The 19,252-nt window shown below is 37.3% G+C and overlaps 1 non-coding gene across 1 annotated transcript; it reads right to left on the bottom strand.

Annotated features, from left to right (window-relative positions):
- Positions 1-15,585: 15,585 nt before the first annotated feature.
- On the bottom strand, positions 15,586-15,659 carry TRNAD-GUC (transfer RNA aspartic acid (anticodon GUC)). Its single transcript has one exon. It is a non-coding gene; the product is annotated as a tRNA-Asp (tRNA).
- Positions 15,660-19,252: the final 3,593 nt, after the last annotated feature.

The raw sequence follows: 19,252 nt of genomic DNA, 5'->3' as shown, positions 1-19,252 counted from the left end.
TAGACACAGATTACATTTTGACTCTTTTGATTAAGAATAGTATCTGTAGCTACTGCTATCTTGCCAGTCTGTCTGTCCCCAATAATTAATTCTCGCTGACCACGCCCTATAGGAATCATAGAATCAATAGCAATAAGCCCCGTTTGAAGGGGTTCATATATGGAACGTCTTGATATAATACCTGGAGCGGGAGATTCAATCAGTTGAAATTCGGAAGCTGAAATTTTACCCTTACCATCAATGGGTTGGGCTAGAGCAATTACAACACGACCCAAATACGCATCACTTACTGGTATCTGAGCAATTTTTCCTGTTGCTCTCATGGAACTACCTTCTTGTATCATCAAGCCATCGCCCATTAATATAGCTCCAATATTATCCGATCCCAAATTTAGGGCAATGCCTACTGTACCATCTCATAATTCCACTAATTCCCCTGCCATTACTTCATCATGACCATGAATACGAGCAATGCCATCTCCTACTTGAGGTACGGTGCCAAGATTACCAACTCTTACTTCGTTGTTATATTGTTCGATCTGTTTCCGTATAATACTAATAATTTCGTCGAGTCTAATACTTCCCATTAGCACTTATTCATTATCTGTTCAGAAATAGGTCCTTAACCTTTCTAATTATCTATTGAGAAATAGGACCTATAACAACTAATCATTTGCGTTCATCATGGTTCTAAGCAGGCCAATATTGTGATCGATCGTACATAAATGTAACTGAGTATTCAAATGACTATTCAAAGTTCGTATAGCTCTTCGTAAAGCTTGGTGAGAAACTTGTTGTCGGATCTGGTCAAATGCTCTTTACTGTTCGGAGTAAATCGTCTCATTCTTGGGATCCTCTAATTGTTCCAAATTCTCAGAAGCAGTATTGAGGAGATCCTCTTTCTCTCATTCTATTTGGGAGTTTCCATTTACCTGGATTTCGTCTGCTATCATTTCCACGTTCCTTAAGCAAGCCCGAGCTTTCTCGAGCTAATCGATAGCTCCTTTACATAGTTCTTCCGAATTCCGAATAGTCTCCAATATTTTCTGTTTACGGTTATCTAATAGATTACTTAATGAAAGTAGATTATCTATTCACAAATTTCACGAATTCATAATCTCTTCCCAAACTGAACACGAATCTTTCAATTCATTCGGCTCTCCTGCTCAGTTCTTTTTTATTCCCCAGGAACATATACGTTCCCTTCACACCAAGCTTTCCCTTTCTGTTCCGTTTACGGAAGATTAGAATCAATTTATAAAAGACCGAGATCTCCGAAGGGCTCTTCCAGAAAAAGGGATTTGCAATTATCAAGAAAGTTTTATGTTGTTTTTGTTTCCCCTTTTCTCTCCTCTTCTTCCCTCATGAAAATTGAATCATTCCATTCAATCAATTAATTTGTGCCTCCTCCTTTTTGTTCTATCAAATAAATTCCCTTCTGTTTAGGTTGTCAGTTCAGCATTGGAACTAAAATTGGATGGGAGATTGGGACTATTTTTCAGTAAATAGATCAAATTATTCCATTGATATGAATGTTATATATCAGATCAATCTCCAACTATGCCTTTGAATCCATCTCATCTTGACACAGCGGTGGAAAGAATACCCAGTTAGTTGTTCTTAGACTTCAAATAGTTCAGCTTTAACCATTCTAGTGGTCCTCCCTCATTGGTTGTTATAAACTAAGAGTTCATTTCCCAATCAATTATGAAATGCTATAGTTCTTCGCTATTCCCCATTCGGAAGTAATTCATTGAGATTATGAACTTTTCTATCTCCAAAGTGCACCTGGTTGGGCCTAGCCATATTATTAAGACTTGCATAGAAATATGCTACTGACGTAAGTAAAGCTAGAGCAACCGTAGTATTAATATCATTTGTAGGTGCGGCTAACTCCTGCTGAGGTAATTTTAGAATTCCCCAAGGAAGAAGAGCACCTGACCAGTTAGAAACAAAGATAAATAGAAACATAGTTCCAATAAAGGGAACCCAGGGACCATATTCTTCCTCCCCAATCTGAGTTCTGGTCAACTCCCGAAAAAATTCGAGAATATATTCAACAAAATTTTGACCACCGGTAGGAATGGTTTGTGGATCTCGAACAGCTATGGTAGCTGAACCTAATAAGATGGCAATTACAACCCAAGAAGTTATAAATACATGTCCATGAACTTGAAACCCCCCTATTTGCCAATAAAAATGTTGACCCACCTCCACACGGGATATCTCATAGATATGATTCAATGTGCTAATAGGAGATCGTACGATATCCATATCCATATTACCCCCTTGTAAAGATGAACTTAAAGAAGAAAATAAATTATTTTTGTCAAATGAGAGATTCCTCAATTATTTCGCTCTCATCAGAATTTTTGATGCACGAGATAATAAAAAGGGTATTCCATTAAGAATATTTTTCAATTTGGAGCAGCCAACCAAATCAATAAATGAAATTCCCTCTTACGAGATCTTGGATGGAATAGCAGCCAACTCAGTAAATCCTCAGGTCCTCCCCCCCCCTTTTTTTTTATTTTTTTTATTACTTTCTATTAGCCCTTCATATAGCTATAATGACCTTAATGCCCTTCCTTCGCAAATTGCTGACATTAATCTGTTCAGGATCAATTGGATTGAAGTTATACCATCATCATTGGCTAGAATTGGGATATCAACGAGATCTGGATCACAATCTGTATCAACCAAGCAAATTGTCGGAATACCCAAAGTTCTACATTCCCCAAGAGCAATGGATTCTTCTCGTTGATTGGTAATTATAGCAATATCGGGTAAGCTTGTCATATATCTAATCCCACCTAGATATTTCTGCAATTGGTCTAATTGTCTCTTGAGCATAGCTGCTTCTTTTTTTGGAAGTTGACTGAATCGTCCCGTATCTTGTTCTTTTTTTAAATCCTTGAACTTCTGAAGTCTCGTCTATGTAGTAGACCAATTAGTTAACATACCACCAAGCCATTTTCTATTTACATAATGACATCGAGCTTCTGTAGCAGCTGATGCTACTAAATCAATTGCTTGATATTTCGTACCGACTATCAGGAATTGTTTTCCTCTACCTGCTATATCAAACAGCAAATCACAAGCTTCTGATAAAGAACGAGCAGTTTTAGCTAGATTTATAATATGAGTATCTTTACGCTCTGTAAAAATGTAAGGTGCCATCTTAGGGTTCCATTTCCTAGTTTTATGCCCTAAATGAACTCTTGCTTCCATCATCTCTTCCAAATCAATGTTCCAATATCTTTTGCTCATTCTCATTCGCTTTCCTCCCCAAAATAGCGAAATAAAATGTATCGTAATATCTAATTATTCCAACGGAATCAATTACATCTCAAAGATTGCCTATCTGTCTAGTACGTGATAGAAACATTCTCACTCATAGAATATTTGATATTCTTCCTATTATAGAAGAGATATTCATGAACATAACAAGAACTCTATTTCTCAAGACTATTTTAATTGTTGTTTTAATATATTGTGATATTTGTGAGAATTGTCTTGAAAGGAAAAAAAATCTACTTTGTCATGATGAAATAAAATGTCCTTCACTTTGTTGCTAAATAGATTCCTATTCCCTATTCTTGGATCTATTCCGTTTCGTTTCCTTGAACGGTGAATATGTTGCCCAGTACCGGCAGGCATCATCCCCCTGAGAATAACATTTTCCTTCAAGCCTTTCAACCAATCGATGCGACCTTGTAGATCAACTTTAGCTAAGACCCGAGCAGTTTCTTGGAAACTCGCTTCGGATATAAAACTTTGAGTATTCAGAGATTCCCTTGTTATTCCTAATAACATGGTTTGATAGTAGATTGCCTCTTCCAGAGCACGATCCATTCTATGTGCTCGTGATAATACAATGAGCTCCCCCGGTGAAAAAACATTAGCCATTCCATCTTCTGAAATTAAGACTTTCGATGTCATTTGGCGTACAATAACCTCTATATGCTTATCACCAATTCGTACCCCTTGGGATCGGTAAACTTTTTGAATCTGATTGACCAAATGAATATGACTTTGTTCCATAGTTATCCTAGCGCTTATGAATAACCCCCAAAGACTTCCAAGAAATCTTGTCATATCTCCGATCCAATTTTCAAAACTTTCTTTCAGATTCATCGATATTGAATTATTCAAACGGGCTTCTGACAATTGTTCAACTTTAGGAAGACCTTGAATTATATCACTGGATTTGAACCTTTCATATATCAATGTTATCAATGTATCTCCTTTGTCAAGAATTTCTCCATAATGACTATGGACAGTCGCTTTTCGAGTAGCCAAATAAGGTTTAGCTGATCTAATGACTAAAGATTCCTCATCAACTGCTATAATTTGACCAAATTCGGGGAGTGGTTAATCCTCAGATATCCATACACTTTCAGGAATCAATTGTCCAAGACTAACTACTGGAAATGTTTTTTCGCAGAATTCGGATTCGGATGAGGAAGAGCGCCAATTTGGACCCAATAGATTGGAAATGATGTTCCTACATGGATCGAAATGATAAATTATCATATTTTCGTCCATGAAATAATATTTAGGTACTTGGAAAGTATTTAAAGAATTGTGGAAAATGGAATGTTTCTTTGATAATACTTTTTTATAAGTTAGAAAATGGGAGGATGGAAAACGGTTGGTTATACTATTTAAATTACCCAAGAGACCTGAAAATTCAATGATTTTTCTCATAGGATCCTTTCTATTTGATTGATTTCTCGTATCATAACATTTAGAATCATTGAATAGAATGATTCGAAAATAGTCGGATGGTGATAGAACCATAAAAGATCCACTGTCTTCTTCCCCGTTAGATAATGAACAAATAGTTCCTTGATGCTTACTAATTAATTGACTCGCCCCATTCGAAGATAAAAGATTAGTGTGGTCCAAATTGTTATGGAACATCAAATTTGGACTTGTTTTATTGTCCCTTCTCCCCATGAAAAAAGGGGGGTATTTCATCAAGCTAATTTGAACCATATTGTTAACGATCTTATTTGTTCTTACTGAAATAAGAGAAACATAAGCCTTAGATTCTATAGAATCTATTTGTTCCCAATCAAATCCTATACAAGATCGAACCAATGGAATACTTATATCACTCATTACTTGGATTCGTTCACCATATTCATACGAAATAGAATAGCTAATTTGAATCTGCAAGTTGTCCCCTTCCCTCGATAAATCTAGGGAAAACGGTGTTGTCATATTCGACCCATCAGGTATTCCATGTTCTACGTTAGAATATCCAAAAATGGAATTTCTCTGTAGAATACCACTTTTGGGTATTCTAAGAATCGCATCAAGACAAGGTATTATTCTTTTTTCCCATTCTTTATCACACTGCAATGAGACGATGAATCGATTCATTTGCTTTTTCCCCTTAATATTGTGATTATTAGGGTAAAAGACATAAATAGAGTCTCGATGCTTGTTGGATATGGTCCGATCAGTTTCAGTTTCTGAATAATTGAAGATTTGTTCTTCCTTCTCATAGCAATTTGAGTCACCTGATCTATGTTCCACTTGATCCACGTAAGAATCAGAAAGTGATTGATGTTTGGCAACAAAAGGTTGAACATATACTTGATCCTGGTACTTATGAAATGGAAAGGGTACTACACGAGATCCGTATATACCTCCTGATAATATCCATAAGTAACCCGTCCTGAGTATAGGATGAACATTACCTTGTACATAATCAGGTGCATGACACACATTGGTACTCCAGTGCATTTCTCCTTCTAAGTCAGAATATATATGTTTGCGAACTTTTTCATTGAAGGAAGATGTTCTAGCACGAACCTCGGCAATAAGCTGTTCCTATTCCACATATTTATCATTCTGAACCAAAAGCAAACTTTGTGGCGGAATGGTTAAGTTCTGTACTTGATCCTAACCATCAATAGTAATGGATAAGTTATTATGACATAGATAAGCAGGATGTCCATTACGTGTACGTGTGGGATAAACCAAATTTTCATTGAATTCAATCTTTCCATTGAAAGGGGCTCGTATATGTTCTGCAATATCACCAGTAAATACCCCCCCAGTATGAAAAGTCCTTAGTGTTAGTTGAGTTCCTGGTTCTCCAATGGATTGGCCCACAATAATACCTACTGCTTCTCCTAATTCAATCAAGCGACTGTGAGTAGTACTCCGACCATAACATAATTGACAAATCTGAGATATACTCTTGCAAGTAAAGGGGGTTCGTATATATATTGGTTGTGTTCGAAGGTTTATTAATTGATTGGAAAATCCAACTCCAATATCCTGATTGCGCGTGGCAATGCATCTCCTATTTATATATACATCGTCTGCTAACACACAGCCAATCAGTATTTGTGTTCGTACAACAATTTCATTTGGTCCCTCTCTCGACCTCGAATGGGACTTACGAAAATACCTTGGATAGTGCCACAATCTGTTCTACGTACTACAATGTGTTGAACTACTTCAACGAGTCTACGTGTGAGGTATCCAGAATCTGTTGTTCGTACAACAACATCCACAACTCCTTTACGAGCCCCATAACAGGAAATAATATATTCCGTTAAAGAGAGCCCTTCGCGTAAATTCTGTTGAATGGGTAGATCGATGATTTGTCCTTGAGGATCTGACATTAATCCTCTCATACCTACTAATTGGTGAACCTAAGATGTACTTCCCCTAGCTCCTGAGAAGGACATGTACTGGATTTAAGGGATTAGTCATGCTAAAATTTAGATTCATTTCTTTTCTCAAATATTCACTGGTAGCATACCATATCTCAATCGATTGACGTAATTTTTCCACTACGTGTACATTCCCATAATGATTTTGTTTCTATGAAACAGAACCTTGTTGCTCCGCATCTTGGACGAGCCATCCTTTGGAAGGCGCTGTTAAAAGATCATCAATTCCTAATGAAATAGTTGTATCAGTAGCTTGTTGAAAACCCGAAGTCTTGAGTTGATCCAAGATATGTGATGTATATGTCATTCTGAAGTGATCTATTAATCTGCTAATAAGCTTTTTAATGGCAGTTTTATCCATCACTTTATTATAAAAGGGAAAATTATCAAAGGGCAATCTAGTTCGTTCCTTCATAAGGAAAAATCTCCATATTTTCATGAGCAGGATTAAGCAATGGGTTCAAGCCGGTTATTCGAAGGCTTCCTCTATCTCTATATCTACACTAATGAAAAAATCATAAGATCAATAACATTAGATCCTGAGAGCTAGTAGTGATTTATTTGGGTGTTCAGAATAGGCAAACCCTTGTATGGCTTCTTCCATTTCTCGATTGAAATGAGTACGACCAACAGTTGTTCGAATGTATATATTAAGGATTTCTCCCATTCTACCTTTTCTTATTCGATAATGTTCATGGATTTCGTGGAAAGTACCCAAAGATTCGTATTGAACTTCAATAGGGGCTTCTTGTTTTACTGAGGTAATGATACGTAAATCCACTTCCCCCCACCGAAGCCATAAGGGGCTGTATAAGTCAATTCATTTTTGTCGGTAAGCCATGAGCACATCATCATAACTATAAAAGGAAGGTTTCTTACAAGAAAAGCTTTTATTTTCCGAGTGATACGGATGGTACCTATTACCATAAATACCTTGACTATTTTGGACCGTTGATATATAAAGTCCAAGAAGCATATCCTGAGTCAGTATAGAAATAGGATCCCCAATAGCTGGAGACAAAAGATTTGTCTCAGAAAACATGAGTAAACGAGCTTCTGCTCTAGCTTCCAGAGATAAAAGTACATGGACAGCCATCTGATCTCCGTCCAAGTCTGCATTAAATCCCCCACAAACCGATGGATGTAAACGAATGGCACGTTCTTCTACTAAAATAGGTTAAAATGCTTGTATTCCCAATTTGTGTAAGGTAGGTGCTCGATTCAACAATATGGGATGTCCTTGCATAACCTCCTGAAGTGCTTCCCATACAATGGGTCCCTTATCTCGAATCATACTTTTAGCAGTTCTTAGGTTGGGAGCAATATGTCGTTCGATGAGACTACGAATTAAAATGCTTGAAAAAGCTCTATTGCTATTTCTGAGGGTAAACCACATTGGTACAATGATAGAAAGGGACCCACCACAATAACAGAATGACCTGAATAATCAACTCGTTTTCCTAGTAAATTTTCACGAAATCTTCCCTCTTTGCCTTCGATCACATCTGAGAACGATTTATAAGGCCTATTATGACTGTCTCTCATTGGTTGTCCACAGATACCATTATTGAGAAGTGCATCTACGGCTTCCTGGATCAATTCTGTTTGATAAATAACAAATGACTCAGATCCACTTCTTGCTAATAAATTTGTAAGAGTATTATTTCGATTGATAACTCTTCGATAAAGTTCATTTAGATCTGATGAGGTAATAAGTCCACCTTCACCTAATTGAACGATTGGCCTCGGTTCGGGAGGAAGAACTGGTAATAGGCATAAGACCATCCATTTTGGTTCTATATTTGTTTGGAGAAAATGTTTAGCCAATTTCATGCGTCCAACCAGAAAATCCTTTCTTCTTCTAATTTTTTCATCCTCCCATCTATCCACAGTAGATTCTTGGTTCTCTTCCAATCTATTCCATTTCAATTCCACCAAGATCTTCCATTCCATATGTGAATGATCTATAATCATTTGCAGATCCAGACCCATTAGTTGTTTCCCGATAGCATCTCCCCTAGTATCTATTTCTCTCTCTTTAAATGTTCTAGAACCCCGAGGAAAGAGGTAATAAGGACGAGCAGAGAGGTAATGAGGAATAATCTCTCTCCAGGATTGAATCTCATAATCGAATGTACCCCGTGATATCAATAAAGTTGGTTTGTTAGCTATGGGCCTAGCAAGAAAAATATTTGGATATGTTATTCTAAGATTTCCCCCCCTTTAGGATCGGACGTGAAATTTTCCTCTCATCCAGCTCAAGTAACTAAAAAAAAAGATGCAAAAAACTCTTTTTCGCTCTGAAGAGAGATCGCTACTCTCTGCTCAAGTTCCAAGTGAAATTGAGTATTCCTTTATGTTATGATTCTACAACATAGATATGGAATTATTGAGCAGTCTCCTCCCTTTCGAACAATCCTTTTCTTCTTGAAAGAACTTCAATTAGGGATTTACTTGTCTTTATCTCGTTCCATTTGATCCTTTAGGTTTTTGCTTGCTTTGCTTTACTTCGATGGTTACAATACTATTGATCGAAGCATATGTGCGATGAATAGACTCCTATAGCCATATCTTCGGTCCGGAATACCTCTATTCAGGGCTAACCCAAATAAAAGAGAATGAATTTCAAATTCCATTATCTGAAAGAAGTGTTTTCACAAAGTTCAATTAGCAATTTGATACATAATATCTAAACCCTGGACTAATTCCTCTTTCTCAGCATCTTGAAAAGATGCTTATAATTCTGAGCTTCATGCTACTCCTCTGGAGGGTCATGTCAGAGGTAAAGGCATCCCAATGAGATTTAATAGGATGACAGTTCCTGATTACGGATCTGTATGATTGGAACTTGTGATCAAGTCACACATCGCAGTATATTGGACCTTCTAATTCTTTCCGATTTTTAGCTAATAGATTCGCAATATAACTGGGAAGGTGTTTCAAATACCATACGTGAACCACCGGACATGCCAATTTAATGTATCCCATTTGATATCTTCTAATTCTAGAATCAACGAATTCAACTCCACATTGTGTGCAAAATTTTGCATCTATCTTCTCATTTCCAATCCCCGGAGAATTTCCATAAGAACAAACTCTACTTTTGATAGGTCCAAAGATTCTTTCACAAAATTATCCATCTCTTTCTGGTTTATTAGTTTCATAATGTAGAGTATAAGTTTTAGTCACCTGTCCAACTATCTCACCATTAGGTAAAAAAATTTCGGACCAAGCACAAATCTGTTTGGGAGAAGCTAATCCAATTCGAAGTTGTTGATGTTTATTCTGGTCAATCATAAAAGATCTCAATTTATTGTGATCAAACTTCCTCTCTATCTATCTGAAAGTTTTTCTCAGATATAATAGCATGATTCAATTCTAGAGCTAAAGATCATAATTCTCGAATGAGCAATCGGAAAGATTCTGGAGCAGTGTCAGGTTTAGGTATTGGCCCTCCAGTGATAATGGCACCAAGTACTTCATTACGAGTTCTAATATGGTCATATTTGAGATTAAGCATCTCTTGTAAAATATAAGCAACACCAAAACCTTCTAGAGCCCAAACTTCCATTTCTCCTATTCGTTGCCCCCCTCATTTGGATTTTCCTCTAAGAGGTTGTTGTGTAACCCGTGCATAAGGACCACTCGAACGTGCATGTATTTTCTCATCAACTTGATGACTCAATTTCGACATATAAGCTTTTCTTATTGTAACAGATTGTTCAAAAACATCCTCTGTTCTTCCATCAATTAATCTATGTTTTCCAGGATGATCTGGTTCGAATACCCATGGATTAGTTGTTTGCTAACTAGCTTTGTAAAGTTCAGGAAACACTAGTTTTCTCGAAGCTTCTCGCTCGTATTTTTCGTCAAAAGGTGTTATTCTATAATGTTTTTTCATTGGGTTTCCTGCTAAACCGGGCAAACATTGAAAGATCTGTCCTACATTCATTCGTGAAGGTACCCCTAATGGATTCAATACCATATCAACTGGTATTCATTTTGCAAATAGGGCATATCTTGTCTGGGCAAAACTATTGAAATAATACCTTTATTACCATGCCTTCCAGCTACTTTATCACCCACTTGTATCTTACGTTTCTGTGATATATATACGTGTACTGTTTACGTATTATCATCAGAATCATCTACTCTATTGATCCATCTCATGTCGATAACTTGACCCCTTCCACCTATATGTGCTCTGAGACAATTTTCTCTCGCAGTGGATACCTCAATACCAAATATGGTTTGTAATAATCTTCCTTCTGGGGTACATAATGATTCTTCTATTGTTTGAGGCGTTAATTTACCTACCAAAACATCACCTGTTTCTATCCAAGATCCTAGCATTACAAGACCATTTTCGTCCAAATGACGAAGTGAATGAGCATCTAAACGAGGTATTTCTCTAGTGATTCTTTCAGGACCCTAGCTCGTCATACAGATTTCAATCCTGTATCTTATGATATGGAAAGAGGTATAAATATCTTCATATACCAAACATTCACTAATGAGTATTGCGTCTTCGAAATTGTATCCTTCCCATGGCATATAAGCTACTAAAACGTTTTTTCCCAAAGATAGTTCTCCGCCTACCGTAGTCGCACCATCCGCTAGAATTTGTCCCTTCTTTACACATTCCCCTTGATGAATTTGAGGTTTTTGATGCATACAAGTATTGGTATTAGAACGTTGATATATAACTGATTATATTTGTACAGTGTCTCCATTAACCGATGAAGTTATATTTACAGCATCGATATACTCGATCCTTCCCTATTGTGTAGCTATAGCTACACTTCCTGAATCTAGAGCTGCTTGACCTTCCAACCCTGTTCTGGCAATGCACTTCTCGGATCGAAAAAGTGGAACTGCTTGACGCTACATATTAGAACCCATTAGAGCGCGATTCGCATCATTATGTTCGAGAAAAGGAATAAGGGAAACTCCTCGGTATCGAGCTGGAGTAATTTGTTCCTCTTGAATTCCCTAATTTAATGCCAAAGAATTCCCCGTAGCTATCCGATAGTATTCATCCTCATCTTCTCCCGGTAGTAGATAAACCATATGTTCTTCTCTCGATCTCTCGGAGATCTTATAGAATGGACTTTGTAAAGAACCACAATCACCAATCTTTGCATGAATAGATAATGATGCAAAAAGTCCATCATTCATTCCTTCGGACGTATTGACTGGACAAATATGCCCATAATAACTGGGATGCATATCCCGTGTCCGAAAACTAGCAGTTCACCCTGTTAAGCCCCCAGGGCCTAAATGGCTCAATTTTCGCCCATGAGCTATTTCCGTCAATGGATTAGTTTGATCCAAAAATTGGGATAAGGGGTGTGAACCAAATTTGAAAAGTGTTTTTTAATAGAGTTGAAGTGACCAAGTTCTGAGGAGTTGATTTGCGCTTGGTTTCTCTGTGTATAGTTCTTTTAACTGCATCTTCTAAACGACCTAGAGCTAATCTAAATTGATTCTGTAATAAATCTGCTACAGAATGAATCCGTCGATTTCTGAGGTGATCTATATCATCGAGTGTACCCATTCCAAATTTCACCCCGATAAGGTAATCCACAGCAGCTAATACATCTTGTGGTAATGAAAAAATCTTGTTCTCAGGTATATCAAGGTTCAGTTTTTGGTTCAGATTTCGTCGACCAATCTTTCCCAATTCACATCTTTGTCGAAAAAAATTTCTTGCAATTCTTTACATAGAGACTTGGAAAATACCAAATCGCCACTTATACAGTAGAGTTTTTTATAAAACTCCAGAATGGCTTTTTCCCTCGACCATAGATATTCCTCCCGCTCCCACCTCTCCTTCTTCTTCAATAAAAATAAAAATCTTTCGGGATAGCGAGTATTGTCCAGAATCTCTTCGAGATTTAAACCCATAGCTGATAATAGAACTGGAATAGATATTTTTTGTTTTCTGCTTACACGAGCCCATATCCTTTCTCCCACATCGATCTCTAATTTCGATCTTCTTCCCCAATCTGAAATCAGAGTTCCAGTATATATATAATTAATTCTATTATGGTCTAATTCCGAATGGTAATAAATACCAGGACTTATTAATATTTGATTAACTACGACTCTGTAAATCCCATTTACTACAAATGTTCCATGGGAATTCATTAAAGGAATATTTCTGAGAAATACAGTTTGTTTCAGTATCTTCCAACTATTCCTCCAAATCGATCTTACTGGTACATATAATTCAGAGTAATATGTAAGGGACCGATATACAACATCTCTCTCTTTGATGAAAGGTTCTGCTAATTCATATTCATTACCAAAAAGCCTGAATTCAATTTCTTTATCTATATCCTCAATTTTTGGAAAATTATGAAGTTCTTCCATCAAGCCCTGATCGATAAAATGACAGAATCCTTCAAATTGTATCTTACCAAATTCAGGGATTGTAAACTCTCCCTCATTTTCATCTAATCGCATTGGAAGTTTCCCATCTGTAGAAAAATCTATGAAATTATTCCCGATTGATCTATATGGATCAATCTGACAAAAAAGATTCGGATGTATATTCAGTCTTCACTATATCCCATGAAATTCTACCCGTATCCAGATATACTTCCAATTTTTTAAAAAAAAAAGGATAAGGAAGAGGTACTTTGATACTTCTTCCAACCACGTGAAATTGAGCTATGAACGAATGAATCAAACCATTCTTAAATGTTAATCTCACTTAGAAAATTTCCTACTGAAAATAGTCAGATCGAAAGAAAGACGGAGAACAAATTAGATCCATTTCCTTTATGGTTGACTTTAGCATACATCTCATACTATACTTAAAGGATAGACAAATGACTTGAAAGGAGAAAAGATTCGATCTGTCCATGGGATTCCCATATCTCAGTGACATAGCCAAGCGGTAAGGCAGAGGACTGCAAATCCTCCATCCCCAGTTCGAATCCGGGTGTCACCTTGTTGAGGTAAGTAAATGGAAGGAAAAGTCTTTATTTCCATTACAGAACCTCTGGAGACATATTGGTACATATTACCAATATAGATAGTGAGTTACGTACATTTGATCCCAATTCTGTCGTGAATGTACGACCCTCGAGTTAGTTATAGTAACTTGTTGGTCAATGAACAAATGGATTTATTGATCTCTCATATTAGCATGAACATCAGTAACATTCAGAATGAAAAGGTGGACCATTCATTTCAACTTCAACTTTTCACTATGGTTAATAGTTCCCTTATCATCTCGATGATGAAATCATTATTTTTTAGAGAACACGATCCGTATGGATAAAGTCGATATAACTTGGGCTGCTTTAATGGTAGTTTTTACATTTTCCCTTTCACTCGTAGTATGGGGGAGAAGTGGGCTATAATGGTAATGCTTAAGAATCAATTATTGTGTTCCTTCCATATCATGCATGGTAATATATTCTGTTCCATAAGGATACAGTAATATTGAATCTTCGTTCCAAATTGAAACACTCTACATGGAATTATTTCCTCTTTATCCCCATAAGGGATGTACGTAATCCCTTATCATTATCATTTTCCTATGAAAAATCTTATTTTCTTCAACAGGTTTGAATTCATTAGTTCTTTTCTAGAATGATTCGATAATCTCATTTCTTCCACTGAAGAACGATCTCTCTTCTCTTTCTTAGTAGGAATAGAAAGAGTCCTTGTTTTATCAGATAGTTCCGAATTGAATTGATCGGATCTGATATGAATTCCGTTCTCGGAAAAATATGGGACATAAGTCATAGATTCCTTTGCTTTTTCATATACCATTTCAAGTGCTATATCTAACATGTGCTAGATATAGATGTTCGTACCGAAAAAAAGATGTTCAACTTTGATCCTAAAGAATCCGCAAGTACGTTTAGAATTAAGTCTGTCTGCATTGGGTCTATTTTTCCAGGAGCAGGAAGAAGGTGATGTGATCAGCTCCGCTATTTTATGGTACGAGGTCCTTCATCCTACATTTACCATATATGGATAAGTACCATTAAGATATATTTATCCATATATGGGTGTAAAAGAAGTAGTACAAAAGAAAAGGTTAGATATTCTTTTCCTCCATACTACTTTTTTTTCTTTTCAAAAAAAATTAAAAGCAATCCCTACCCTATATTGTTGTAATACAATAGATCCACCCTATATTGTTGTAATATAAAAGATCTCATAACCTATTTTATACTTATGATCTGGATCATAAAGATCTATCTAGTGATCAGCAATCAATTGATTTTCATCAAAATCAATTGCTTCCACTGCTTGCACTGGCCGTTTTGACGTAAGGGATAAGTAGAAAAGCAGTAGGAACTGCAAGGAACAATAGAATAGCAATAAATGCAAGGGTATTTACTTCCATGATCTCCTTATTTTAACTTTGTTCAAAAATAGCTCGAGATTTGATCTCATTTTGATCTCATAGAGATGAATGAATATTTCTTTCAAGATCCATGAAATAGATGTATGTCATTGATAGAATTGGTTCGAGTAACGGAATCTAACTAATGGATTGAATGAATTCTTCGATGGAAATAGTATAACCTAATACGATCACTTTTGATAAGACTAGTAGTAAAAACTTATGTGCATCAGAAAACATTCCGATCAACACATGTCTGGTATAATTTCGAAAGAATAGGATTCGTACGAATAAGAACCTTATGCTCCTCCAGAAGACGTTCGTCAGACATGAGAGATATTTTGCTTGGATCTCCACGATTTAGATGGAATTGTGAATCTATCCCGCTTCAGTGACGATATAGAAAGAAGTATCCCATATCGAATTTATCTAGAGGCCCACCCATGACCCTGGAATGATAAGGACTAGTCCGTCCAGATCCTGACATGATCATTCACAGTTCACTTACTATTGGATCGGGACTGACGGGACTCGAACCCGCAACTTCCGCCTTGACAGGGCGGTACTCTAACCAATTGAGCTACAATCCCAATACAGTATAGTTCACCTACTATTGGATAATATTTATTTCATGATAGGTGCTAGATAGGTCATATAGATTATGCGAGTGCTAGGTAGATTAAATATCTTATCCTTCTCTTTTATTTTTGAAATGTATCGATTCATACGGAATTGGGCATCTACGATATGAATAGATATCGATGTCGGGGTTCAATAACCAATTATCTTTTCATTCATGATTAGCATGAATATAACCATACCGATAGATTGGTATTGATGATATTGGTCAGGTCGAGCTGGATTTGAACCAGCGCAGGCATATTGCCAATGGATTTACAGTCCGTCCTCATTAACCACTCGGGCATCGACCCAGGAACAAGACAGTAATTGAAAATTATTTAGGATACCTAACGAATGGATCATGGTACCCCCAGGGGAAGTTGAATCCCCGTTGCCTCCTTGAAAGAGAGATGTCCTGATCCACTAGACGATAGGGGCCACCAATCTATTCTTTATAATATGAAAGTGATCGGGAAGTTGTCAATAATATGACCAGAATTCTTGGTTTCCTCATGTTTTTTTTTTCAATAAACTTGCCTATCGATAAAATGGAGTCCCTTCAGAAATTAATTATTGCAACTAAAACAACTCTAAAGCAATTTACGGAATCTCTATTTGTGATCCATCGGCCCAGTTCCAATAAAAAAGACTTTATGGACTCAAATTATACAAAATGTTTCATGCTTGATAATTTTAATCATTTTAATAGTGAATGGGGCTTATCGTTCTCTGATCGAAGTTATCTGGAAAAGACTCAAAAAAATATAAATGGGTTGGTTGGACAAAAGATCGATCCGTATGTTACAATCGAATCGTGGCGGGTATAGTTTAGTGGTAAAAGTGTGATTCGTTACATTATCAACTCGAATAATGGAAGGATCTTTTAGATGGATCTTTGATCCATCTAAAGCTCTATTTCCATATAGGTTCAAAACCTCCCCTATACCATCTTTCCAGAGTTCATATGTTACACAACTTCATATACTTTACGTTCCCATATTAGAGTATAGTGCTTCACTTCTCTCCATTAAAACAAATGCCCGTTGGTGTTCCAAAAGTGGCTTTCCAAGCCCCTGGAGATGAAGATGCAACTTGGGTCGACTTATACAACCGAATTTATCGAGAGAGATTACTTGTTTTGGATCAGGATATCAATCACGAGATTGCAAATCAACTCATGGGTCTCATGGTATATTTGAGTGCAGAAGATTCAAATAAAGATATTTTCTCATTTATCAACTGTCCCGGTGGATCAGTAATACCAGGGGTAGGTCTTTTCGATATGATACAAGCAATAGTACCATATGTACATACAATATGCATGGGGGTAGCTGCTTCAATGGGATCTTTCATCCTAATCGGGGGAGAAATGCCTAAACGTATAGCATTACCTCACGCTAGGGTTATGATCCACCAACCTGCTAGTTCCTATTATGACGGATCGGCTGCAGATTTTCATAACGAATCGAAACACGTAATGATGCTTCATGATTACATAACCAGATGTTATATAGAAAGAACGGAACAACCCGGAGAGGTAATTCAACGGGACCTGAACAAGATGTTTTTATGTCAGCAACAGAAGCCCAAGCTTATGGCATTGTTGATGTCGTAGTGGAAGGTTGATCTCATAGCGGAAGATCCTCTTTTTAATTTATTTTTATAATGAACTGTAAACTGTGATCTCTTTGTTCCTTTTCAAAAAGAAGGGGGGGGGGAAGTGATTCATTTCATAATCACCTGATATGGTATGGTTAGGATCAATCCGAACCAGTTGATTCCGCATACAATACAGCTAGAATGCCCACTATTCAACAACTTATTAGAAATGCAAGACAGCCAATAGAGAATAGAAAAAAATCTCATGCTCTTCAAGGATGTCCTCAGCGTAGAGGAGTATGTGCTAGGGTGTATGTGCAACTCGTTTGGATCAAAAACTTAAACAGACTGGAAAATTCTTACAACGGAATAATAGAAGAATTTTCCCGCTATAATCAAGTAAAGATCCATCATCTAACCTTACCGGGGATGAAATTTATGGTTTCCATTGGTGCAAATCCAATCACCTTGATGTGGGATGAAAAGCAATTCCTCATTGGTAGCGAATGGTCATCAATCCATTGAGCGGGGAAATCATGCAAATTGAAGAAGCATAAAGTTTATGCTCATATTGCCGCGAGAATGGAACAACAGGGTCAGCTACCTGACCAACCCCAGAATTACATGTCGTTACTGTATTAATAGATCTTGTAATGAGAGTATTTATTACTTAATGATTCAAGAGTAGAGCTGGAGATGGTAAACCGTACAAGTTACCGATAACATGCTCATCTCATATTTCAGAAATGAATAAAATGCTCCGGCGTATAGAGAGGACCTTACCGTTGGAGAAAGAACCATAGAAACGATGAAACCCATGATTTTTTCTCATTCTCAGTACAAGGTCCCAGTCCTTGCCTACCACGAAGATGCCTATCCAAAGGGAATTATGGTTGGGAAGGTTGCAGTAGCAAAAGCCATTGGAACTTTTATTTTCTAAATAAGAAGAATCAGTGTTATTCTCAATGGATCAAACAAAACAAATGACTAACCGAGAAAAATATTAGCGATTCATGAGAGTAAACTTCAGTGACCAGAGTAAAACGTGGATATATAGCTCGAAAACGTCGGAAAAAAATTCTTGCATTTGTATCAGGCTCTCGAGGGGCCCATTCGAAACTTTTTCGAACTGCTAACCAACGGAAAGCTAGAGCCTTAGTTTCTGCCCACCGAGATAGAGGTAAACGCAAGAGAGATCTTCATCGTTTGTGGATTACTCGGATCAATGCAGCAGCTCGTGCCAATGGGGTTTCTTATAATAGATTCATCCAATATTTGTACAAGAGGCTATATAGTGTGGTCTGGCCTAGTACTCTTATCTAACCACCCAGTATTAGGGCCTAACTCAAGAGTGCTGTAGGTTTCTCCCTAACGGCTAGTGCTGGTGGTCAGGCAGCCGTGTGTGTGTAAGGGCTATTTCTCTCTAGCTGGAAGAATTGCTCAGGTGAGGCGTGTTAACACAACTAGCTCTGTATATAGACTTGAAATGAGAAAATGGACGTCATCCACTAAGACCACATGCTCATATACATGAAATACTCATTCAACACAACATTGGCCTTAAGCCGAAAACCACTTTCTCTATTTCTCGTTGCTCCATTCAATCACTACTCGGCGCCTCATGAAGTACTCCAGTTAGAACCTACTTCCTTCAACTACAGTTCCTATACTAGAGTATCACCTTCCCAGGTGATCGGTGAGTGAGGGTGATTCCGGAGTTTCTCCCCTCTTGATTCCAGCCAAAACCACCCTCACCCTGAATGAAACTCCTTCCAGCCAAAATCAATCTATTTATTCATCCATCAAGCAAGGGGAGGGCAAGAAATCCGAATCCTGACTCCCCATAGCCCCCACGAGGTGAGAGCCACCGGGGAATCCGCCCCCCCCCACTTGATTCATTTCACGAGCGAGAGTGAAGCGGGCTACCAGTGGTATAAAGCGGTCACTTTCTTTTCAGTTGCTT

The sequence above is a fragment of the Pinus tabuliformis genome, chromosome 9 (assembly GCF_031772625.1).
Source record: "Pinus tabuliformis cultivar Carrire ecotype Pingquan chromosome 9, CPIR1, whole genome shotgun sequence".
NCBI classification, from domain to species: domain Eukaryota; kingdom Viridiplantae; phylum Streptophyta; class Pinopsida; order Pinales; family Pinaceae; genus Pinus; species Pinus tabuliformis.
The sequence above is the reverse complement of the archived record's forward strand: the minus strand, read 5'-3'. Positions and strand labels throughout refer to the sequence as shown.